This window comes from Hyperolius riggenbachi, chromosome 5 (assembly GCF_040937935.1).
Source record: "Hyperolius riggenbachi isolate aHypRig1 chromosome 5, aHypRig1.pri, whole genome shotgun sequence".
NCBI classification, from domain to species: Eukaryota; Metazoa; Chordata; class Amphibia; order Anura; family Hyperoliidae; genus Hyperolius; species Hyperolius riggenbachi.
In genome coordinates, this window is record NC_090650.1 from 169,098,327 (window position 1) to 169,123,700 (window position 25,374).

Sequence of the window (25,374 nt, forward strand, 5' to 3'; positions counted from 1 at the left end):
TGAAAGTTACAGCTTAAGTGAAATCCATTTGCAAGTCGGAGTGATAGATTAGAATCTAGAGCCAACGGTACGTTTTCTATGTTAAACCATTACACCATTGAAAAACTGGTTACGTTTGCAATCGAAAGAAAAATGACTATAGTTGAAGAGGTAATGGCCCCTAAACTATGTTCTGGGATGAAAGTTACAGCTTCAGTGAAATCCGTTTGCAAATCGGAGTGATAGATTAGAATCTAGAGCCAACGGTACGTTTTCTATGTTAAACCATTACACCATTGAAAAACTGGTTACGTTTGCAATCGAAAGAAAAATGACTATAGTTGAAGAGGTAATGGCCCCTAAACTATGTTCTGGGATGAAAGCTACAGCTTCAGTGAAATCCGTTTGCAAATCGGAGTGATAGATTAGAATCTAGAGCCAACGGTACGTTTTCTATGTTAAACCATTACACCATTGAAAAACTGGTTACGTTTGCAATCGAAAGAAAAATGACTATAGTTGAAGAGGTAATGGCCCCTAAACTATGTTCTGGGATGAAAGTCACAGCTTCAGTGAAATCCGTTTGCAAATCGGAGCGATAGATTAGAATCTAGAGCCAACGGTACGTTTTCTATGTTAAACCATTACACCATTGAAAAACTGGTTACGTTTGCAATCGAAAGAAAAATGACTATAGTTAAAGAGGTAATGGCCCCTAAACTATGTTCTGGGATGAAAAATACAGCTTCAGTGAAATCCGTTTGCAAATCGGAGTGATAGATTAGAATCTAGAGCCAACGGTACGTCTTCTATGTTAAACCATTACACCATTGAAAAACTGGTTACGTTTGCAATCGAAAGAAAAATGACTATAGTTGAAGAGGTAATGGCCCCTAAACTATGTTCTGGGATGAAAGTTACAGCTTCAGTGAAATCCGTTTGCAAATCGGAGTGATAGATCAGAATCTAGAGCCAACGGTAAGTTTTCTATGTTAAACCATTACACCATTGAAAAACTGGTTACGTTTGCAATCGAAAGAAAAATGACTATAGTTGAAGAGGTAATGGCCCCTAAACTATGTTCTGGGATGAAAGTTACAGCTTCAGTGAAATCCGTTTGCAAATCGGAGTGATAGATTAGAATCTAGAGCCAACAGTACGTTTTCTATGTTAAACCATTGAAAAACTGGTTACGTTTGCAATCGAAAGAAAAATGACTATAGTTGAAGAGGTAATGGCCCCTAAACTATGTTCTGGGATGAAAGTTACAGCTTCAGTGAAATCCGTTTTCAAATCGGAGTGATAGATTAGAATCTAGAGCCAACGGTACGTTTTCTATGTTAAACCATTACACCATTGAAAAACTGGTTACGTTTGCAATCGAAAGAAAAATGACTATAGTTGAAGAGGTAATGGCCCCTAAACTATGTTCTGGGATGAAAGTTACAGCTTCAGTGAAATCCGTTTGCAATTTGGAGTGATAGATTAGAATCTAGAGCCAACGGTACGTTTTCTATGTTAAACCATTACACCATTGAAAAACTGGTTACGTTTGCAATCGAAAGAAAAATGACTATAGCTGAAGAGGTAATGGCCCCTAAACTATGTTCTGGGATGAAAGTTACAGCTTCAGTGAAATCCGTTTGCAAATCGGAGTGATAGATTAGAATCTAGAGCCAACGGTAAGTTTTCTATGTTAAACCATTACACTATTGAAAAACTGGTTACGTTTGCAATCGAAAGAAAAATGACTATAGTTGAAGAGGTAATGGCCCCTAAACTATGTTCTGGGATGAAAGTTACAGCTTAAGTGAAATCCATTTGCAAGTCGGAGTGATAGATTAGAATCTAGAGCCAACGGTACGTTTTCTATGTTAAACCATTACACCATTGAAAAACTGGTTACGTTTGCAATCGAAAGAAAAATGACTATAGTTGAAGAGGTAATGGCCCCTAAACTATGTTCTGGGATGAAAGTTACAGCTTCAGTGAAATCCGTTTGCAAATCGGAGTGATAGATTAGAATCTAGAGCCAACGGTAAGTTTTCTATGTTAAACCATTACACCATTGAAAAACTGGTTACGTTTGCAATCGAAAGAAAAATGACTATAGTTGAAGAGGTAATGGCCCCTAAACTATGTTCTGGGATTAAAGTTACAGCTTCAGTGAAATCCGTTTGCAAATCGGAGTGATAGATTAGAATCTAGAGCCAACGGTACGTTTTCTATGTTAAACCATTACACCATTGAAAAACTGGTTACGTTTGCAATCGAAAGAAAAATGACTATAGTTGAAGAGGTAATGGCCCCTAAACTATGTTCTGGGATGAAAAATACAGCTTCAGTGAAATCCGTTTGCAAATCGGAGTGATAGATTAGAATCTAGAGCCAACGGTACGTTTTCTATGTTAAACCATTACACCATTGAAAAACTGGTTACGTTTGCAATCGAAAGAAAAATGACTATAGTTGAAGAGGTAATGGCCCCTAAACTATGTTCTGGGATGAAAGTTACAGCTTCAGTGAAATCCGTTTGCAAATCGGAGTGATAGATTAGAATCTAGAGCCAACGGTAAGTTTTCTATGTTAAACCATTACACCATTGAAAAACTGGTTACGTTTGCAATCGAAAGAAAAATGACTATAGTTGAAGAGGTAATGGCCCCTAAACTATGTTCTGGGATGAAAGTTACAGCTTCAGTGAAATCCGTTTGCAAATCGGAGTGATAGATTAGAATCTAGAGCCAATGGTACGTTTTCTATGTTAAACCATTGAAAAACTGGTTACGTTTGCAATCGAAAGAAAAATGACTATAGTTGAAGAGGTAATGGCCCCTAAACTATGTTCTGGGATGAAAGTTACAGCTTCAGTGAAATCCGTTTGCAAATCGGAGTGATAGATTAGAATCTAGAGCCAACGGTAAGTTTTCTATGTTAAACCATTACACCATTGAAAAACTGGTTACGTTTGCAATCGAAAGAAAAATGACTATAGTTGAAGAGGTAATGGCCCCTAAACTATGTTCTGGGATGAAAGTTACAGCTTAAGTGAAATCCATTTGCAAGTCGGAGTGATAGATTAGAATCTAGAGCCAACGGTACGTTTTCTATGTTAAACCATTACACCATTGAAAAACTGGTTACGTTTGCAATCGAAAGAAAAATGACTATAGTTGAAGAGGTAATGGCCCCTAAACTATGTTCTGGGATGAAAGTTACAGCTTCAGTGAAATCCGTTTGCAAATCGGAGTGATAGATTAGAATCTAGAGCCAACGGTACGTTTTCTATGTTAAACCATTACACCATTGAAAAACTGGTTACGTTTGCAATCGAAAGAAAAATGACTATAGTTGAAGAGATAATGGCCCCTAAACTATGTTCTGGGATGAAAGTTACAGCTTCAGTGAAATCCAATTGCAAATCGGAGTGATAGATTAGAATCTAGAGCCAACGGTACGTTTTCTATGTTAAACCATTACACCATTGAAAAACTGGTTACGTTTGCAATCGAAAGAAAAATTACTATAGTTGAAGAGGTAATGGCCCCTAAATTATGTTCTGGGATGAAAAATACAGCTTCAGTGAAATCCGTTTGCAAATCGGAGTGATAGATTAGAATCTAGAGCCAACGGTACGTTTTCTATGTTAAACCATTACACCATTGAAAAACTGGTTACGTTTGCAATCGAAAGAAAAATGACTATAGTTGAAGAGGTAATGGCCCCTAAACTATGTTCTGGGATGAAAGTTACACCTTCAGTGAAATCCGTTTGCAAATCGGAGCGATAGATTAGAATCAAGAGCCAACGGTAAGTTTTCTATGTTAAACCATTACACCATTGAAAAACTGGTTACGTTTGCAATCGAAAGAAAAATGACTATAGTTGAAGAGGTAATGGCCCCTAAACTATGTTCTGGGATGAAAGTTACAGCTTCAGTGAAATCCGTTTGCAAATCGGAGTGATAGATTAGAATCTAGAGCCAACGGTACGTTTTCTATGTTAAACCATTACACCATTGAAAAACTGGTTACGTTTGCAATCGAAAGAAAAATGACTATAGTTGAAGAGGTAATGGCCCCTAAACTATGTTCTGGGATGAAAGTTACAGCTTCAGTGAAATCCGTTTGCAAATCGGAGTGATAGATTAGAATCTAGAGCCAACGGTAAGTTTTCTATGTTAAACCATTACACCATTAAAAAACTGGTTACGTTTGCAATCAAAAGAAAAATGACTATAGTTGAAGAGGTAATGGCCCCTAAACTATGTTCTGGGATGAAAGTTACAGCTTCAGTGAAATCCGTTTGCAAATCGGAGTGATAGATTAGAATCTAGAGCCAACGGTACGTTTTCTATGTTAAACCATTACACCATTGAAAAACTGGTTACGTTTGCAATCGAAAGAAAAATTACTATAGTTGAAGAGGTAATGGCCCCTAAATTATGTTCTGGGATGAAAAATACAGCTTCAGTGAAATCCGTTTGCAAATCGGAGTGATAGATTAGAATCTAGAGCCAACGGTAAGTTTTCTATGTTAAACCATTACACCATTGAAAAACTGGTTACGTTTGCAATCGAAAGAAAACTGACTATAGTTGAAGAGGTAATGGCCCCTAAACTATGTTCTGGGATGAAAGTTACAGCTTAAGTGAAATCCATTTGCAAGTCGGAGTGATAGATTAGAATCTAGAGCCAACGGTACGTTTTCTATGTTAAACCATTACACCATTGAAAAACTGGTTACGTTTGCAATCAAAAGAAAAATGACTATAGTTGAAGAGGTAATGGCCCCTAAACTATGTTCTGGGATGAAAGTTACAGCTTCAGTGAAATCCGTTTGCAAATCGGAGTGATAGATTAGAATCTAGAGCCAACGGTAAGTTTTCTATGTTAAACCATTACACCATTGAAAAACTGGTTACGTTTGCAATCGAAAGAAAAATGACTATAGTTGAAGAGGTAATGGCCCCTAAACTATGTTCTGGGATGAAAGTTACAGCTTCAGTGAAATCCGTTTGCAAATCGGAGTGATAGATTAGAATCTAGAGCCAACGGTAAGTTTTCTATGTTAAACCATTACACCATTGAAAAACTGGTTACGTTTGCAATCGAAAGAAAAATGACTATAGTTGAAGAGGTAATGGCCCCTAAACTATGTTCTGGGATGAAAAATACAGCTTCAGTGAAATCCGTTTGCAAATCGGAGTGATAGATTAGAATCTAGAGCCAACGGTACGTTTTCTATGTTAAACCATTACACCATTGAAAAACTGGTTACGTTTGCAATCGAAAGAAAAATGACTATAGTTGAAGAGGTAATGGCCCCTAAACTATGTTCTGGGATGAAAGTTACAGCTTCAGTGAAATCCGTTTGCAAATCGGAGTGATAGATTAGAATCTAGAGCCAACGGTAAGTTTTCTATGTTAAACCATTACACCATTGAAAAACTGGTTACGTTTGCAATCGAAAGAAAAATGACTATAGTTGAAGAGGTAATGGCCCCTAAACTATGTTCTGGGATGAAAGTTACAGCTTCAGTGAAATCCGTTTGCAAATCGGAGTGATAGATTAGAATCTAGAGCCAATGGTACGTTTTCTATGTTAAACCATTGAAAAACTGGTTACGTTTGCAATCGAAAGAAAAATGACTATAGTTGAAGAGGTAATGGCCCCTAAACTATGTTCTGGGATGAAAGTTACAGCTTCAGTGAAATCCGTTTGCAAATCGGAGTGATAGATTAGAATCTAGAGCCAACGGTAAGTTTTCTATGTTAAACCATTACACCATTGAAAAACTGGTTACGTTTGCAATCGAAAAAAAAAATGACTATAGTTGAAGAGGTAATGGCCCCTAAACTATGTTCTGGGATGAAAGTTACAGCTTAAGTGAAATCCATTTGCAAGTCGGAGTGATAGATTAGAATCTAGAGCCAACGGTACGTTTTCTATGTTAAACCATTACACCATTGAAAAACTGGTTACGTTTGCAATCGAAAGAAAAATGACTATAGTTGAAGAGGTAATGGCCCCTAAACTATGTTCTGGGATGAAAGTTACAGCTTCAGTGAAATCCGTTTGCAAATCGGAGTGATAGATTAGAATCTAGAGCCAACGGTACGTTTTCTATGTTAAACCATTACACCATTGAAAAACTGGTTACGTTTGCAATCGAAAGAAAAATGACTATAGTTGAAGAGATAATGGCCCCTAAACTATGTTCTGGGATGAAAGTTACAGCTTCAGTGAAATCCAATTGCAAATCGGAGTGATAGATTAGAATCTAGAGCCAACGGTACGTTTTCTATGTTAAACCATTACACCATTGAAAAACTGGTTACGTTTGCAATCGAAAGAAAAATGACTATAGTTGAAGAGGTAATGGCCCCTAAACTATGTTTTGGGATGAAAGTTAAAGCTTCAGTGAAATCCGTTTGCAAATCGGAGTGATAGATTAGAATCTAGAGCCAACGGTACGTTTTCTATGTTAAACCATTACACCATTGAAAAACTGGTTACGTTTGCAATCGAAAGAAAAATGACTATAGTTGAAGAGGTAATGGCCCCTAAACTATGTTCTGGGATGAAAGTTACACCTTCAGTGAAATCCGTTTGCAAATCGGAGCGATAGATTAGAATCTAGAGCCAACGGTAAGTTTTCTACGTTAAACCATTACACCATTGAAAAACTGGTTACGTTTGCAATCGAAAGAAAAATGACTATAGTTGAAGAGGTAATGGCCCCTAAACTATGTTCTGGGATGAAAGTTACAGCTTCAGTGAAATCCGTTTGCAAATCGGAGTGATAGATTAGAATCTAGAGCCAACGGTACGTTTTCTATGTTAAACCATTACACCATTGAAAAACTGGTTACGTTTGCAATCGAAAGAAAAATGACTATAGTTGAAGAGGTAATGGCCCCTAAACTATGTTCTGGAATGAAAGTTACAGCTTCAGTGAAATCCGTTTGCAAATCGGAGTGATAGATTAGAATCTAGAGCCAACGGTACGTTTTCTATGTTAAACCATTACACCATTAAAAAACTGGTTACTTCATATACTATATGTTATGGGTATCTACCTTTCTGTATTCTTTTTACAACTACATGTTTGATTGTTCTACTTGACACTATTGTTATATGACTTGTGAGAACTCACTATTTTTCAAAATAAAAACAAGTATAACAAAAAAAAAACTGGTTACGTTTGCAATCGAAAGAAAAATGACTATAGTTGAAGAGGTAATGGCCCCTAAACTATGTTCTGGGATGAAAGTTACAGCTTCAGTGAAATCCGTTTGCAAATCGGAGTGATAGATTAGAATCTAGAGCCAACGGTACGTTTTCTATGTTAAACCATTACACCATTGAAAAACTGGTTACGTTTGCAATCGAAAGAAAAATTACTATAGTTGAAGAGGTAATGGCCCCTAAATTATGTTCTGGGATGAAAAATACAGCTTCAGTGAAATCCGTTTGCAAATCGGAGTGATAGATTAGAATCTAGAGCCAACGGTACGTTTTCTATGTTAAACCATTGAAAAACTGGTTACGTTTGCAATCGAAAGAAAAATGACTATAGTTGAAGAGGTAATGGCCCCTAAACTATGTTCTGGGATGAAAGTTACAGCTTCAGTGAAATCTGTTTGCAAATCGGAGTGATAGATTAGAATCTAGAGCCAACGGTACGTTTTCTATGTTAAACCATTACACCATTGAAAAACTGGTTACGTTTGCAACCGAAAGAAAAATGACTATAGTTGAAGAGGTAATGGCCCCTAAACTATGTTCTGGGATGAAAGTTACAGCTTCAGTGAAATCCGTTTGCAAATCGGAGTGATAGATTAGAATCTAGAGCCAACGGTAAGTTTTCTATGTTAAACCATTACACCATTGAAAAACTGGTTACGTTTGCAATCGAAAGAAAAATGACTATAGTTGAAGAGGTAATGGCCCCTAAGCTATGTTCTGGGATGAAAGTTACAGCTTCAGTGAAATCCGTTTGCAAATTGGAGTGATAGATTAGAATCTAGAGCCAACGGTACGTTTTCTATGTTAAACCATTACACCATTGAAAAACTGGTTACGTTTGCAATCGAAAGAAAAATGACTATAGCTGAAGAGGTAATGGCCCCTAAACTATGTTCTGGGATGAAAGTTACAGCTTCAGTGAAATCCGTTTGCAAATCGGAGTGATAGATTAGAATCTAGAGCCAACGGTAAGTTTTCTATGTTAAACCATTACACCATTGAAAAACTGGTTACGTTTGCAATCGAAAGAAAAATGACTATAGTTGAAGAGGTAATGGCCCCTAAACTATGTTCTGGGATGAAAGTTACAGCTTAAGTGAAATCCATTTGCAAGTCGGAGTGATAGATTAGAATCTAGAGCCAACGGTACGTTTTCTATGTTAAACCATTACACCATTGAAAAACTGGTTACGTTTGCAATCGAAAGAAAAATGACTATAGTTGAAGAGGTAATGGCCCCTAAACTATGTTCTGGGATGAAAGTTACAGCTTCAGTGAAATCCGTTTGCAAATCGGAGTGATAGATTAGAATCTAGAGCCAAAGGTACGTTTTCTATGTTAAACCATTACACCATTGAAAAACTGGTTACGTTTGCAATCGAAAGAAAAATGACTATAGTTGAAGAGGTAATGGCCCCTAAACTATGTTCTGGGATGAAAGTTACAGCTTCAGTGAAATCCGTTTGCAAATCGGAGTGATAGATTAGAATCTAGAGCCAACGGTACGTTTTCTATGTTAAACCATTACACCATTGAAAAACTGGTTACGTTTGCAATCGAAAGAAAAATGACTATAGTTGAAGAGGTAATGGCCCCTAAACTATGTTCTGGGATGAAAGTTACACCTTCAGTGAAATCCGTTTGCAAATCGGAGCGATAGATTAGAATCAAGAGCCAACGGTAAGTTTTCTATGTTAAACCATTACACCATTGAAAAACTGGTTACGTTTGCAATCGAAAGAAAAATGACTATAGTTGAAGAGGTAATGGCCCCTAAACTATGTTCTGGGATGAAAGTTACAGCTTCAGTGAAATCCGTTTGCAATTCGGAGTGATAGATTAGAATCTAGAGCCAACGGTACGTTTTCTATGTTAAACCATTACACCATTGAAAAACTGGTTACGTTTGCAATCGAAAGAAAAATGACTATAGTTGAAGAGGTAATGGCCCCTAAACTATGTTCTGGAATGAAAGTTACAGCTTCAGTAAAATCCTTTTGCAAATCGGAGTGATAGATTAGAATCTAGAGCCAACGGTACGTTTTCTATGTTAAACCATTACACCATTAAAAAACTGGTTACGTTTGCAATCGAAAGAAAAATGACTATAGTTGAAGAGGTAATGGCCCCTAAACTATGTTCTGGGATGAAAGTTACAGCTTCAGTGAAATCCGTTTGCAAATCGGAGTGATAGATTAGAATCTAGAGCCAACGGTACGTTTTCTATGTTAAACCATTACACCATTGAAAAACTGGTTACGTTTGCAATCGAAAGAAAAATTACTATAGTTGAAGAGGTAATGGCCCCTAAATTATGTTCTGGGATGAAAAATACAGCTTCAGTGAAATCCGTTTGCAAATCGGAGTGATAGATTAGAATCTAGAGCCAACGGTACGTTTTCTATGTTAAACCATTGAAAAACTGGTTACGTTTGCAATCGAAAGAAAAATGACTATAGTTGAAGAGGTAATGGCCCCTAAACTATGTTCTGGGATGAAAGTTACAGCTTCAGTGAAATCCGTTTGCAAATCGGAGTGATAGATTAGAATCTAGAGCCAACGGTACGTTTTCTATGTTAAACCATTACACCATTGAAAAACTGGTTACGTTTGCAACCGAAAGAAAAATGACTATAGTTGAAGAGGTAATGGCCCCTAAACTATGTTCTGGGATGAAAGTTACAGCTTCAGTGAAATCCGTTTGCAAATCGGAGTGATAGATTAGAATCTAGAGCCAACGGTAAGTTTTCTATGTTAAACCATTACACCATTGAAAAACTGGTTACGTTTGCAATCGAAAGAAAAATGACTATAGTTGAAGAGGTAATGGCCCCTAAACTATGTTCTGGGATGAAAGTTACAGCTTCAATGAAATCCGTTTGCAAATTGGAGTGTTAGATTAGAATCTAGAGCCAACGGTACGTTTTCTATGTTAAACCATTACACCATTGAAAAACTGGTTACGTTTGCAATCGAAAGAAAAATGACTATAGCTGAAGAGGTAATGGCCCCTAAACTATGTTCTGGGATGAAAGTTACAGCTTCAGTGAAATCCGTTTGCAAATCGGAGTGATAGATTAGAATCTAGAGCCAACGGTAAGTTTTCTATGTTAAACCATTACACCATTGAAAAACTGGTTACGTTTGCAATCGAAAGAAAAATGACTATAGTTGAAGAGGTAATGGCCCCTAAACTATGTTCTGGGATGAAAGTTACAGCTTAAGTGAAATCCATTTGCAAGTCGGAGTGATAGATTAGAATCTAGAGCCAACGGTACGTTTTCTATGTTAAACCATTACACCATTGAAAAACTGGTTACGTTTGCAATCGAAAGAAAAATGACTATAGTTGAAGAGGTAATGGCCCCTAAACTATGTTCTGGGATGAAAGTTACAGCTTCAGTGAAATCCGTTTGCAAATCGGAGTGATAGATTAGAATCTAGAGCCAACGGTACGTTTTCTATCTTAAACCATTACACCATTGAAAAACTGGTTACGTTTGCAATCGAAAGAAAAATGACTATAGTTGAAGAGGTAATGGCCCCTAAACTATGTTCTGGGATGAAAGTTACAGCTTCAGTGAAATCCGTTTGCAAATCGGAGTGATAGATTAGAATCTAGAGCCAACGGTACGTTTTCTATGTTAAACCATTACACCATTGAAAAACTGGTTACGTTTGCAATCGAAAGAAAAATGACTATAGTTGAAGAGGTAATGGCCCCTAAACTATGTTCTGGGATGAAAGTTACAGCTTAAGTGAAATCCGTTTGCAAATCGGAGTGATAGATTAGAATCTAGAGCCAACGGTAAGTTTTCTATGTTAAACCATTACACCATTGAAAAACTGGTTACGTTTGCAATCAAAAGAAAAATGACTATAGTTGAAGAGGTAATGGCCCCTAAACTATGTTCTGGGATGAAAGTTACAGCTTCAGTGAAATCCGTTTGCAAATCGGAGTGATAGATTAGAATCTAGAGCCAACGGTACGTTTTCTATGTTAAACCATTACACCATTGAAAAACTGGTTACGTTTGCAATCGAAAGAAAAATGACTATAGTTGAAGAGGTAATGGCCCCTAAACTATGTTCTGGGATGAAAGTTACAGCTTCAGTGAAATCCGTTTGCAAATCGGAGTGATAGATTAGAATCTAGAGCCAACGGTACGTTTTCTATGTTAAACCATTACACCATTGAAAAACTGGTTACGTTTGCAATCGAAAGAAAAATGACTATAGTTGAAGAGGTAATGGCCCCTAAACTATGTTCTGGGATGAAAAATACAGCTTCAGTGAAATCCGTTTGCAAATCGGAGTGATAGATTAGAATCTAGAGCCAACGGTACGTTTTCTATGTTAAACCATTACACCATTAAAAAACTGGTTACGTTTGCAATCGAAAGAAAAATGACTATAGTTGAAGAGGTAATGGCCCCTAAACTATGTTCTGGGATGAAAGTTACAGCTTCAGTGAAATCCGTTTGCAAATCGGAGTGATAGATTAGAATCTAGAGCCAACGGTACGTTTTCTATGTTAAACCATTACACCATTGAAAAACTGGTTACGTTTGCAATCGAAAGAAAAATTACTATAGTTGAAGAGGTAATGGCCCCTAAATTATGTTCTGGGATGAAAAATACAGCTTCAGTGAAATCCGTTTGCAAATCGGAGTGATAGATTAGAATCTAGAGCCAACGGTACGTTTTCTATGTTAAACCATTGAAAAACTGGTTACGTTTGCAATCGAAAGAAAAATGACTATAGTTGAAGAGGTAATGGCCCCTAAACTATGTTCTGGGATGAAAGTTACAGCTTCAGTGAAATCCGTTTGCAAATCGGAGTGATAGATTAGAATCTAGAGCCAACGGTACGTTTTCTATGTTAAACCATTACACCATTGAAAAACTGGTTACGTTTGCAACCGAAAGAAAAATGACTATAGTTGAAGAGGTAATGGCCCCTAAACTATGTTCTGGGATGAAAGTTACAGCTTCAGTGAAATCCGTTTGCAAATCGGAGTGATAGATTAGAATCTAGAGCCAACGGTAAGTTTTCTATGTTAAACCATTACACCATTGAAAAACTGGTTACGTTTGCAATCGAAAGAAAAATGACTATAGTTGAAGAGGTAATGGCCCCTAAACTATGTTCTGGGATGAAAGTTACAGCTTCAGTGAAATCCGTTTGCAAATTGGAGTGTTAGATTAGAATCTAGAGCCAACGGTACGTTTTCTATGTTAAACCATTACACCATTGAAAAACTGGTTACGTTTGCAATCGAAAGAAAAATGACTATAGCTGAAGAGGTAATGGCCCCTAAACTATGTTCTGGGATGAAAGTTACAGCTTCAGTGAAATCCGTTTGCAAATCGGAGTGATAGATTAGAATCTAGAGCCAACGGTAAGTTTTCTATGTTAAACCATTACACCATTGAAAAACTGGTTACGTTTGCAATCGAAAGAAAAATGACTATAGTTGAAGAGGTAATGGCCCCTAAACTATGTTCTGGGATGAAAGTTACAGCTTAAGTGAAATCCATTTGCAAGTCGGAGTGATAGATTAGAATCTAGAGCCAACGGTACGTTTTCTATGTTAAACCATTACACCATTGAAAAACTGGTTACGTTTGCAATCGAAAGAAAAATGACTATAGTTGAAGAGGTAATGGCCCCTAAACTATGTTCTGGGATGAAAGTTACAGCTTCAGTGAAATCCGTTTGCAAATCGGAGTGATAGATTAGAATCTAGAGCCAACGGTACGTTTTCTATCTTAAACCATTACACCATTGAAAAACTGGTTACGTTTGCAATCGAAAGAAAAATGACTATAGTTGAAGAGGTAATGGCCCCTAAACTATGTTCTGGGATGAAAGTTACAGCTTCAGTGAAATCCGTTTGCAAATCGGAGTGATAGATTAGAATCTAGAGCCAACGGTACGTTTTCTATGTTAAACCATTACACCATTGAAAAACTGGTTACGTTTGCAATCGAAAGAAAAATGACTATAGTTGAAGAGGTAATGGCCCCTAAACTATGTTCTGGGATGAAAGTTACAGCTTAAGTGAAATCCGTTTGCAAATCGGAGTGATAGATTAGAATCTAGAGCCAACGGTAAGTTTTCTATGTTAAACCATTACACCATTGAAAAACTGGTTACGTTTGCAATCAAAAGAAAAATGACTATAGTTGAAGAGGTAATGGCCCCTAAACTATGTTCTGGGATGAAAGTTACAGCTTCAGTGAAATCCGTTTGCAAATCGGAGTGATAGATTAGAATCTAGAGCCAACGGTACGTTTTCTATGTTAAACCATTACACCATTGAAAAACTGGTTACGTTTGCAATCGAAAGAAAAATGACTATAGTTGAAGAGGTAATGGCCCCTAAACTATGTTCTGGGATGAAAGTTACAGCTTCAGTGAAATCCGTTTGCAAATCGGAGTGATAGATTAGAATCTAGAGCCAACGGTACGTTTTCTATGTTAAACCATTACACCATTGAAAAACTGGTTACGTTTGCAATCGAAAGAAAAATGACTATAGTTGAAGAGGTAATGGCCCCTAAACTATGTTCTGGGATGAAAAATACAGCTTCAGTGAAATCCGTTTGCAAATCGGAGTGATAGATTAGAATCTAGAGCCAACGGTACGTTTTCTATGTTAAACCATTACACCATTGAAAAACTGGTTACGTTTGCAATCGAAAGAAAAATGACTATAGTTGAAGAGGTAATGGCCCCTAAACTATGTTCTGGGATGAAAGTTACAGCTTCAGTGAAATCCGTTTGCAAATCGGAGTGATAGATTAGAATCTAGAGCCAACGGTAAGTTTTCTATGTTAAACCATTACACCATTGAAAAACTGGTTACGTTTGCAATCGAAAGAAAAATGACTATAGTTGAAGAGGTAATGGCCCCTAAACTATGTTCTGGGATGAAAGTTACAGCTTCAGTGAAATCCGTTTGCAAATCGGAGTGATAGATTAGAATCTAGAGCCAACGGTAAGTTTTCTATGTTAAACCATTACACCATTGAAAAACTGGTTACGTTTGCAATCGAAAGAAAAATGACTATAGTTGAAGAGGTAATGGCCCCTAAACTATGTTCTGGGATGAAAGTTACAGCTTAAGTGAAATCCATTTGCAAGTCGGAGTGATAGATTAGAATCTAGAGCCAACGGTACGTTTTCTATGTTAAACCATTACACCATTGAAAAACTGGTTACGTTTGCAATCGAAAGAAAAATGACTATAGTTGAAGAGGTAATGGCCCCTAAACTATGTTCTGGGATGAAAGTTACAGCTTCAGTGAAATCCGTTTGCAAATCGGAGTGATAGATTAGAATCTAGAGCCAACGGTACGTTTTCTATGTTAAACCATTACACCATTGAAAAACTGGTTACGTTTGCAATCGAAAGAAAAATGACTATAGTTGAAGAGGTAATGGCCCCTAAACTATGTTCTGGGATGAAAGCTACAGCTTCAGTGAAATCCGTTTGCAAATCGGAGTGATAGATTAGAATCTAGAGCCAACGGTACGTTTTCTATGTTAAACCATTACACCATTGAAAAACTGGTTACGTTTGCAATCGAAAGAAAAATTACTATAGTTGAAGAGGTAATGGCCCCTAAACTATGTTCTGGGATGAAAGTTACAGCTTAAGTGAAATCCGTTTGCAAATCGGAGTGATAGATTAGAATCTAGAGCCAACGGTAAGTTTTCTATGTTAAACCATTACACCATTGAAAAACTGGTTACGTTTGCAATCGAAAGAAAAATGACTATAGTTGAAGAGGTAATGGCCCCTAAACTATGTTCTGGGATGAAAGTTACAGCTTCAGTGAAATCCGTTTGCAAATCGGAGTGATAGATTAGAATCTAGAGCCAACGGTACGTTTTCTATGTTAAACCATTACACCATTGAAAAACTGGTTACGTTTGCAATCGAAAGAAAAATGACTATAGTTGAAGAGGTAATGGCCCCTAAACTATGTTCTGGGATGAAAGTTACAGCTTCAGTGAAATCCGTTTGCAAATCGGAGCGATAGATTAGAATCTAGAGCCAACGGTACGTTTTCTATGTTAAACCATTACACCATTGAAAAACTGGTTACGTTTGCAATCGAAAGAAAAATGACTATAGTTAAAGAGGTAATGGCCCCTAAACTATGTTCTGGGATGAAAAATACAGCTTCAGTGAAATCCGTTTGCAAATCGGAGTGATAGATTAGAATCTAGAGCCAACGGTACGTCTTCTATGTTAAACCATTACACCATTGAAAAACTGGTTACGTTTGCAATCGAAAGAAAAATGACTATAGTTGAAGAGGTAATGGCCCCTAAACTATGTTCTGGGATGAAAGTTACAGCTTCAGTGAAATCCGTTTGCAAATCGGAGTGATAGATCAGAATCTAGAGCCAACGGTAAGTTTTCTATGTTAAACCATTACACCATTGAAAAACTGGTTACGTTTGCAATCGAAAGAAAAATGACTATAGTTGAAGAGGTAATGGCCCCTAAACTATGTTCTGGGATGAAAGTTACAGCTTCAGTGAAATCCGTTTGCAAATCGGAGTGATAGATTAGAATCTAGAGCCAACAGTACGTTTTCTATGTTAAACCATTGAAAAACTGGTTACGTTTGCAATCGAAAGAAAAATGACTATAGTTGAAGAGGTAATGGCCCCTAAACTATGTTCTGGGATGAAAGTTACAGCTTCAGTGAAATCCGTTTGCAAATCGGAGTGATAGATTAGAATCTAGAGCCAACGGTACGTTTTCTATGTTAAACCATTACACCATTGAAAAACTGGTTACGTTTGCAATCGAAAGAAAAATGACTATAGTTGAAGAGGTAATGGCCCCTAAACTATGTTCTGGGATGAAAGTTACAGCTTCAGTGAAATCCGTTTGCAATTTGGAGTGATAGATTAGAATCTAGAGCCAACGGTACGTTTTCTATGTTAAACCATTACACCATTGAAAAACTGGTTACGTTTGCAATCGAAAGAAAAATGACTATAGCTGAAGAGGTAATGGCCCCTAAACTATGTTCTGGGATGAAAGTTACAGCTTCAGTGAAATCCGTTTGCAAATCGGAGTGATAGATTAGAATCTAGAGCCAACGGTAAGTTTTCTATGTTAAACCATTACACTATTGAAAAACTGGTTACGTTTGCAATCGAAAGAAAAATGACTATAGTTGAAGAGGTAATGGCCCCTAAACTATGTTCTGGGATGAAAGTTACAGCTTAAGTGAAATCCATTTGCAAGTCGGAGTGATAGATTAGAATCTAGAGCCAACGGTACGTTTTCTATGTTAAACCATTACACCATTGAAAAACTGGTTACGTTTGCAATCGAAAGAAAAATGACTATAGTTGAAGAGGTAATGGCCCCTAAACTATGTTCTGGGATGAAAGTTACAGCTTCAGTGAAATCCGTTTGCAAATCGGAGTGATAGATTAGAATCTAGAGCCAACGGTAAGTTTTCTATGTTAAACCATTACACCATTGAAAAACTGGTTACGTTTGCAATCGAAAGAAAAATGACTATAGTTGAAGAGGTAATGGCCCCTAAACTATGTTCTGGGATGAAAGTTACAGCTTCAGTGAAATCCGTTTGCAAATCGGAGTGATAGATTAGAATCTAGAGCCAACGGTACGTTTTCTATGTTAAACCATTACACCATTGAAAAACTGGTTACGTTTGCAATCGAAAGAAAAATGACTATAGTTGAAGAGGTAATGGCCCCTAAACTATGTTCTGGGATGAAAAATACAGCTTCAGTGAAATCCGTTTGCAAATCGGAGTGATAGATTAGAATCTAGAGCCAACGGTACGTTTTCTATGTTAAACCATTACACCATTGAAAAACTGGTTACGTTTGCAATCGAAAGAAAAATGACTATAGTTGAAGAGGTAATGGCCCCTAAACTATGTTCTGGGATGAAAGTTACAGCTTCAGTGAAATCCGTTTGCAAATCGGAGTGATAGATTAGAATCTAGAGCCAACGGTAAGTTTTCTATGTTAAACCATTACACCATTGAAAAACTGGTTACGTTTGCAATCGAAAGAAAAATGACTATAGTTGAAGAGGTAATGGCCCCTAAACTATGTTCTGGGATGAAAGTTACAGCTTCAGTGAAATCCGTTTGCAAATCGGAGTGATAGATTAGAATCTAGAGCCAATGGTACGTTTTCTATGTTAAACCATTGAAAAACTGGTTACGTTTGCAATCGAAAGAAAAATGACTATAGTTGAAGAGGTAATGGCCCCTAAACTATGTTCTGGGATGAAAGTTACAGCTTCAGTGAAATCCGTTTGCAAATCGGAGTGATAGATTAGAATCTAGAGCCAACGGTAAGTTTTCTATGTTAAACCATTACACCATTGAAAAACTGGTTACGTTTGCAATCGAAAGAAAAATGACTATAGTTGAAGAGGTAATGGCCCCTAAACTATGTTCTGGGATGAAAGTTACAGCTTAAGTGAAATCCATTTGCAAGTCGGAGTGATAGATTAGAATCTAGAGCCAACGGTACGTTTTCTATGTTAAACCATTACACCATTGAAAAACTGGTTACGTTTGCAATCGAAAGAAAAATGACTATAGTTGAAGAGGTAATGGCCCCTAAACTATGTTCTGGGATGAAAGTTACAGCTTCAGTGAAATCCGTTTGCAAATCGGAGTGATAGATTAGAATCTAGAGCCAACGGTACGTTTTCTATGTTAAACCATTACACCATTGAAAAACTGGTTACGTTTGCAATCGAAAGAAAAATGACTATAGTTGAAGAGATAATGGCCCCTAAACTATGTTCTGGGATGAAAGTTACAGCTTCAGTGAAATCCAATTGCAAATCGGAGTGATAGATTAGAATCTAGAGCCAACGGTACGTTTTCTATGTTAAACCATTACACCATTGAAAAACTGGTTACGTTTGCAATCGAAAAAAAAATGACTATAGTTGAAGAGGTAATGGTCCCTAAACTATGTTTTGGGATGAAAGTTAAAGCTTCAGTGAAATCCGTTTGCAAATCGGAGTGATAGATTAGAATCTAGAGCCAACGGTACGTTTTCTATGTTAAACCATTACACCATTGAAAAACTGGTTACGTTTGCAATCGAAAGAAAAATGACTATAGTTGAAGAGGTAATGGCCCCTAAACTATGTTCTGGGATGAAAGTTACACCTTCAGTGAAATCCGTTTGCAAATCGGAGCGATAGATTAGAATCAAGAGCCAACGGTAAGTTTTCTATGTTAAACCATTACACCATTGAAAAACTGGTTACGTTTGCAATCGAAAGAAAAATGACTATAGTTGAAGAGGTAATGGCCCCTAAACTATGTTCTGGGATGAAAGTTACAGCTTCAGTGAAATCCGTTTGCAAATCGGAGTGATAGATTAGAATCTAGAGCCAACGGTACGTTTTCTATGTTAAACCATTACACCATTGAAAAACTGGTTACGTTTGCAATCGAAAGAAAAATGACTATAGTTGAAGAGGTAATGGCCCCTAAACTATGTTCTGGGATGAAAGTTACAGCTTCAGTGAAATCCGTTTGCAAATCGGAGTGATAGATTAGAATCTAGAGCCAACGGTAAGTTTTCTATGTTAAACCATTACACCATTAAAAAACTGGTTACGTTTGCAATCAAAAGAAAAATGACTATAGTTGAAGAGGTAATGGCCCCTAAACTATGTTCTGGGATGAAAGTTACAGCTTCAGTGAAATCCGTTTGCAAATCGGAGTGATAGATTAGAATCTAGAGCCAACGGTACGTTTTCTATGTTAAACCATTACACCATTGAAAAACTGGTTACGTTTGCAATCGAAAGAAAAATTACTATAGTTGAAGAGGTAATGGCCCCTAAATTATGTTCTGGGATGAAAAATACAGCTTCAGTGAAATCCGTTTGCAAATCGGAGTGATAGATTAGAATCTAGAGCCAACGGTAAGTTTTCTATGTTAAACCATTACACCATTGAAAAACTGGTTACGTTTGCAATCGAAAGAAAACTGACTATAGTTGAAGAGGTAATGGCCCCTAAACTATGTTCTGGGATGAAAGTTACAGCTTAAGTGAAATCCATTTGCAAGTCGGAGTGATAGATTAGAATCTAGAGCCAACGGTACGTTTTCTATGTTAAACCATTACACCATTGAAAAACTGGTTACGTTTGCAATCAAAAGAAAAATGACTATAGTTGAAGAGGTAATGGCCCCTAAACTATGTTCTGGGATGAAAGTTACAGCTTCAGTGAAATCCGTTTGCAAATCGGAGTGATAGATTAGAATCTAGAGCCAACGGTAAGTTTTCTATGTTAAACCATTACACCATTGAAAAACTGGTTACGTTTGCAATCGAAAGAAAAATGACTATAGTTGAAGAGGTAATGGCCCCTAAACTATGTTCTGGGATGAAAGTTACAGCTTCAGTGAAATCCGTTTGCAAATCGGAGTGATAGATTAGAATCTAGAGCCAACGGTACGTTTTCTATGTTAAACCATTACACCATTGAAAAACTGGTTACGTTTGCAATCGAAAGAAAAATGACTATAGTTGAAGAGGTAATGGCCCCTAAACTATGTTCTGGGATGAAAAATACAGCTTCAGTGAAATCCGTTTGCAAATCGGAGTGATAGATTAGAATCTAGAGCCAACGGTACGTTTTCTATGTTAAACCATTACACCATTGAAAAACTGGTTACGTTTGCAATCGAAAGAAAAATGACTATAGTTGAAGAGGTAATGGCCCCTAAACTATGTTCTGGGATGAAAGTTACAGCTTCAGTGAAATCCGTTTGCAAATCGGAGTGATAGATTAGAATCTAGAGCCAACGGTAAGTTTTCTATGTTAAACCATTACACCATTGAAAAACTGGTTACGTTTGCAATCGAAAGAAAAATGACTATAGTTGAAGAGGTAATGGCCCCTAAACTATGTTCTGGGATGAAAGTTACAGCTTCAGTGAAATCCGTTTGCAAATCGGAGTGATAGATTAGAATCTAGAGCCAATGGTACGTTTTCTATGTTAAACCATTGAAAAACTGGTTACGTTTGCAATCGAAAGAAAAATGACTATAGTTGAAGAGGTAATGGCCCCTAAACTATGTTCTGGGATGAAAGTTACAGCTTCAGTGAAATCCGTTTGCAAATCGGAGTGATAGATTAGAATCTAGAGCCAACGGTAAGTTTTCTATGTTAAACCATTACACCATTGAAAAACTGGTTACGTTTGCAATCGAAAGAAAAATGACTATAGTTGAAGAGGTAATGGCCCCTAAACTATGTTCTGGGATGAAAGTTACAGCTTAAGTGAAATCCATTTGCAAGTCGGAGTGATAGATTAGAATCTAGAGCCAACGGTACGTTTTCTATGTTAAACCATTACACCATTGAAAAACTGGTTACGTTTGCAATCGAAAGAAAAATGACTATAGTTGAAGAGGTAATGGCCCCTAAACTATGTTCTGGGATGAAAGTTACAGCTTCAGTGAAATCCGTTTGCAAATCGGAGTGATAGATTAGAATCTAGAGCCAACGGTACGTTTTCTATGTTAAACCATTACACCATTGAAAAACTGGTTACGTTTGCAATCGAAAGAAAAATGACTATAGTTGAAGAGATAATGGCCCCTAAACTATGTTCTGGGATGAAAGTTACAGCTTCAGTGAAATCCAATTGCAAATCGGAGTGATAGATTAGAATCTAGAGCCAACGGTACGTTTTCTATGTTAAACCATTACACCATTGAAAAACTGGTTACGTTTGCAATCGAAAGAAAAATGACTATAGTTGAAGAGGTAATGGCCCCTAAACTATGTTTTGGGATGAAAGTTAAAGCTTCAGTGAAATCCGTTTGCAAATCGGAGTGATAGATTAGAATCTAGAGCCAACGGTACGTTTTCTATGTTAAACCATTACACCATTGAAAAACTGGTTACGTTTGCAATCGAAAGAAAAATGACTATAGTTGAAGAGGTAATGGCCCCTAAACTATGTTCTGGGATGAAAGTTACACCTTCAGTGAAATCCGTTTGCAAATCGGAGCGATAGATTAGAATCAAGAGCCAACGGTAAGTTTTCTACGTTAAACCATTACACCATTGAAAAACTGGTTACGTTTGCAATCGAAAGAAAAATGACTATAGTTGAAGAGGTAATGGCCCCTAAACTATGTTCTGGGATGAAAGTTACAGCTTCAGTGAAATCCGTTTGCAAATCGGAGTGATAGATTAGAATCTAGAGCCAACGGTACGTTTTCTATGTTAAACCATTACACCATTGAAAAACTGGTTACGTTTGCAATCGAAAGAAAAATGACTATAGTTGAAGAGGTAATGGCCCCTAAACTATGTTCTGGAATGAAAGTTACAGCTTCAGTGAAATCCGTTTGCAAATCGGAGTGATAGATTAGAATCTAGAGCCAACGGTACGTTTTCTATGTTAAACCATTACACCATTGAAAAACTGGTTACGTTTGCAATCGAAAGAAAAATTACTATAGTTGAAGAGGTAATGGCCCCTAAATTATGTTCTGGGATGAAAAATACAGCTTCAGTGAAATCCGTTTGCAAATCGGAGTGATAGATTAGAATCTAGAGCCAACGGTACGTTTTCTATGTTAAACCATTGAAAAACTGGTTACGTTTGCAATCGAAAGAAAAATGACTATAGTTGAAGAGGTAATGGCCCCTAAACTATGTTCTGGGATGAAAGTTACAGCTTCAGTGAAATCTGTTTGCAAATCGGAGTGATAGATTAGAATCTAGAGCCAACGGTACGTTTTCTATGTTAAACCATTACACCATTGAAAAACTGGTTACGTTTGCAACCGAAAGAAAAATGACTATAGTTGAAGAGGTAATGGCCCCTAAACTATGTTCTGGGATGAAAGTTACAGCTTCAGTGAAATCCGTTTGCAAATCGGAGTGATAGATTAGAATCTAGAGCCAACGGTAAGTTTTCTATGTTAAACCATTACACCATTGAAAAACTGGTTACGTTTGCAATCGAAAGAAAAATGACTATAGTTGAAGAGGTAATGGCCCCTAAGCTATGTTCTGGGATGAAAGTTACAGCTTCAGTGAAATCCGTTTGCAAATTGGAGTGATAGATTAGAATCTAGAGCCAACGGTACGTTTTCTATGTTAAACCATTACACCATTGAAAAACTGGTTACGTTTGCAATCGAAAGAAAAATGACTATAGCTGAAGAGGTAATGGCCCCTAAACTATGTTCTGGGATGAAAGTTACAGCTTCAGTGAAATCCGTTTGCAAATCGGAGTGATAGATTAGAATCTAGAGCCAACGGTAAGTTTTCTATGTTAAACCATTACACCATTGAAAAACTGGTTACGTTTGCAATCGAAAGAAAAATGACTATAGTTGAAGAGGTAATGGCCCCTAAACTATGTTCTGGGATGAAAGTTACAGCTTAAGTGAAATCCATTTGCAAGTCGGAGTGATAGATTAGAATCTAGAGCCAACGGTACGTTTTCTATGTTAAACCATTACACCATTGAAAAACTGGTTACGTTTGCAATCGAAAGAAAAATGACTATAGTTGAAGAGGTAATGGCCCCTAAACTATGTTCTGGGATGAAAGTTACAGCTTCAGTGAAATCCGTTTGCAAATCGGAGTGATAGATTAGAATCTAGAGCCAAAGGTACGTTTTCTATGTTAAACCATTACACCATTGAAAAACTGGTTACGTTTGCAATCGAAAGAAAAATGACTATAGTTGAAGAGGTAATGGCCCCTAAACTATGTTCTGGGATGAAAGTTACAGCTTCAGTGAAATCCGTTTGCAAATCGGAGTGATAGATTAGAATCTAGAGCCAACGGTACGTTTTCTATGTTAAACCATTACACCATTGAAAAACTGGTTACGTTTGCAATCGAAAGAAAAATGACTATAGTTGAAGAGGTAATGGCCCCTAAACTATGTTCTGGGATGAAAGTTACAGCTTCAGTGAAATCCGTTTGCAAATCGGAGTGATAGATTAGAATCTAGAGCCAACGGTACGTTTTCTATGTTAAACCATTACACCATTGAAAAACTGGTTACGTTTGCAATCGAAAGAAAAATGACTATAGTTGAAGAGATAATGGCCCCTAAACTATGTTCTGGGATGAAAGTTACAGCTTAAGTGAAATCCAATTGCAAATCGGAGTGATAGATTAGAATCTAGAGCCAACGGTACGTTTTCTATGTTAAACCATTACACCATTGAAAAACTGGTTACGTTTGCAATCGAAAGAAAAATGACTATAGTTGAAGAGGTAATGGCCCCTAAACTATGTTCTGGGATGAAAGTTACAGCTTCAGTGAAATCCGTTTGCAAATCGGAGTGATAGATTAGAATCTAGAGCCAAAGGTACGTTTTCTATGTTAAACCATTACACCATTGAAAAACTGGTTACGTTTGCAATCGAAAGAAAAATGACTATAGTTGAAGAGGTAATGGCCCCTAAACTATGTTCTGGGATGAAAGTTACAGCTTCAGTGAAATCCGTTTGCAAATCGGAGTGATAGATTAGAATCTAGAGCCAACGGTACGTTTTCTATGTTAAACCATTACACCATTGAAAAACTGGTTACGTTTGCAATCGAAAGAAAAATGACTATAGTTGAAGAGGTAATGGCCCCTAAACTATGTTCTGGAATGAAAGTTACAGCTTCAGTGAAATCCGTTTGCAAATCGGAGTGATAGATTAGAATCTAGAGCCAACGGTACGTTTTCTATGTTAAACCATTACACCATTAAAAAACTGGTTACGTTTGCAATCGAAAGAAAAATGACTATAGTTGAAGAGGTAATGGCCCCTAAACTATGTTCTGGGATGAAAGTTACAGCTTCAGTGAAATCCGTTTGCAAATCGGAGTGATAGATTAGAATCTAGAGCCAACGGTACGTTTTCTATGTTAAACCATTACACCATTGAAAAACTGGTTACGTTTGCAATCGAAAGAAAAATTACTATAGTTGAAGAGGTAATGGCCCCTAAATTATGTTCTGGGATGAAAAATACAGCTTCAGTGAAATCCGTTTGCAAATCGGAGTGATAGATTAGAATCTAGAGCCAACGGTACGTTTTCTATGTTAAACCATTGAAAAACTGGTTACGTTTGCAATCGAAAGAAAAATGACTATAGTTGAAGAGGTAATGGCCCCTAAACTATGTTCTGGGATGAAAGTTACAGCTTCAGTGAAATCCGTTTGCAAATCGGAGTGATAGATTAGAATCTAGAGCCAACGGTACGTTTTCTATGTTAAACCATTACACCATTGAAAAACTGGTTACGTTTGCAATCGAAAGAAAAATGACTATAGTTGAAGAGGTAATGGCCCCTAAACTATGTTCTGGGATGAAAGTTACAGCTTCAGTGAAATCCGTTTGCAAATCGGAGTGATAGATTAGAATCTAGAGCCAACGGTAAGTTTTCTATGTTAAACCATTACACCATTAAAAAACTGGTTACGTTTGCAATCAAAAGAAAAATGACTATAGTTGAAGAGGTAATGGCCCCTAAACTATGTTCTGGGATGAAAGTTACAGCTTCAGTGAAATCCGTTTGCAAATCGGAGTGATAGATTAGAATCTAGAGCCAACGGTACGTTTTCTATGTTAAACCATTACACCATTGAAAAACTGGTTACGTTTGCAATCGAAAGAAAAATTACTATAGTTGAAGAGGTAATGGCCCCTAAATTATGTTCTGGGATGAAAAATACAGCTTCAGTGAAATCCGTTTGCAAATCGGAGTGATAGATTAGAATCTAGAGCCAACGGTAAGTTTTCTATGTTAAACCATTACACCATTGAAAAACTGGTTACGTTTGCAATCGAAAGAAAACTGACTATAGTTGAAGAGGTAATGGCCCCTAAACTATGTTCTGGGATGAAAGTTACAGCTTAAGTGAAATCCATTTGCAAGTCGGAGTGATAGATTAGAATCTAGAGCCAACGGTACGTTTTCTATGTTAAACCATTACACCATTGAAAAACTGGTTACGTTTGCAATCAAAAGAAAAATGACTATAGTTGAAGAGGTAATGGCCCCTAAACTATGTTCTGGGATGAAAGTTACAGCTTCAGTGAAATCCGTTTGCA